This window comes from Leucopleurus acutus, assembly GCF_964270905.1.
Source record: "Leucopleurus acutus genome assembly, chromosome: 14".
Classification (NCBI taxonomy): domain Eukaryota; kingdom Metazoa; phylum Chordata; class Mammalia; order Artiodactyla; family Delphinidae; genus Leucopleurus; species Leucopleurus acutus.
In genome coordinates this window covers 31,791,341-31,793,445 of record NC_139156.1, presented here as the reverse complement: position 1 = coordinate 31,793,445, position 2,105 = coordinate 31,791,341, and positions in this window count along the sequence as shown.

Below are 2,105 nucleotides of genomic sequence, written 5' to 3'. Positions count from 1 at the left end.
GCCCGCATGCCACAACTACTGAGCTCGTGCGCCTCAACTAGAGAGCCTGCGTGCCACAAACTACAGAGCCCATGAGCTCTGGAACCCACGTGCCACAACTACAGAGCACACACGCTCTGGAGCCTGCACGCCACAACTAGAGAGAAGCCCGCATGCTGCAATGAAGAGCCTGCGCGCTGCAATGAAAGATCCCGCGTGCCACAACTAAGACCTGATGCAGACAAAAATAAAATAAATAAATCTTTTAAAAAATAAATTTATCTTAGTCTCAGGTTCTTTAATTGTTAGTAACAGAAACTTTTTCAAACAAAACAATTTACTAGAAAGAGTAAAATGTAAAGAAGAGCAGAAGGTAAAATTGGATGTCATAAGAGGTGGGTACAAGGAACTGGAAGTTGGGAACCAATATTCTCCTCCATTTCTGGGTTTCCTATTTACACTTCTGTCTGCAATCTGCTTCTTTTTTCTCTGTTTAAGATACACTCTTCATTAGTGAACATCTGGTGGAAAATGGCTTCCTCAGCCCTAAAATATCTTTAGTGCCTCCTCCCCACTGACTTTTAGACTTCATCCTAGTTTCATATTCCTAGAGAGAAAATCTTACTGGCCTAACTTGGTCCAGGACTCCATTTTTGGTCTAGTCAGCTGTGGCAGGGAGAGGAGGGGTCATGCAGGTAACTCCAACACAGCAGAGCTCTGTGTGGAGGGGATTCTCTGAGAAAAGGGAGTAGGCTAGGCCGGTAGACATGTTACGTGAGTTGGCAATGTTAGGACAAACACTTAACCAGTTTCAGCCAGACTATGCAATATAACTTTGTAGTTTCACAAACCAGGCTGAATATCAGAAGCACCAGGAAGGCTTTTAAAAGATACAGATTCTTTGAGCCCCCAGTGAATTAGAATCTCTAGATGCAGGGCCGAGGAATCAGCATTTTTAGAGAACCCCAGTTTATGATGTGACTGGCCTTTAGGAACCCCTGCTTTAAAAGACAGGCCCAGAATGCCAAACAAGCAAATATATCAACAGAAATGGGAAGTTACTCATAAATAAGGAACATTCCTATATACAATAAACAGGGAGGTTTTTCCTGGAGAACAAATATTTTCTTTAAAATACAGTTTTATTTTCTCTGATTATAAAAAATCAGAAATGCTTATTATTAAGAAAAAATTCCCATTTTAGACATGTTAGCTTTCTAGATGTTTAAGTACATATGTATAAATATTTTTTGTTTTACAAAAATAGCACCATTAAGTATATGTACTATTTTGTAGCCTATTTTATTCACTAAAAATAGATCATGAATGTTTTCTTACGGCAATAAAGCCAGGTCTACTCAATTTTCGGTGGCTGTACAACATTGCAATCTATGGATACATCATAGTTTACTTAACTAATTCCCTATTGTTGGACATCCCCCCCATAATGTCTAATAAGTGGAATTGTTGGGTTAAAGTTTGTGAACATTTTTAAGGCTTTTGATACATATTAAATAGCTATTTGCCCTTCTCTCCAAGTTTCTACCAGTTTATGTTCTCACTAAAAGTATCCGAGAGTACCTGTTTCTCCACACCTGTAACGGGCCGGCTGGGATTTCAATTTCATTCTATCCAAATTGCACATACCCCTTTACAGTAAAACTTGCTCCTTAAATTGAATACATGATTACAATAGAGACCTCGTGCAGTAAGAGACCTCCTGTATAAATAAAGGGAGGGAAGAAGACTGCATTATTCTCTAGATGATTTTAAAAAATGTTTTTCAGGGCTTCCCTTGTGGCGCAGTGGTTGAGAGTCCGCCTGCCGATGCAGGGGACACGGGTTCGTGTCCCGGTCCGGGAAGATCCCACATGCCGCGGAGCGGCTGGGCCCGTGAGTCATGGCCGCTGAGCCTGCGCATCCGGAGCCTGTGCCCCGCAACGGGAGAGGCCACAACAGTGAGAGGCCTGTGTACCGCAAAAAACAAAAAAAATGTTTTTCAAAGGTCTGTTACAAGGGGAGTGACTGGAGATAAGAACATCATAAAATCTTATCTAAGATATGTTAAGCAGCTTTGTAATTGGAAACTAGGCTTACAAGCTAATCAAATTAGCAGAGGGGTAGAG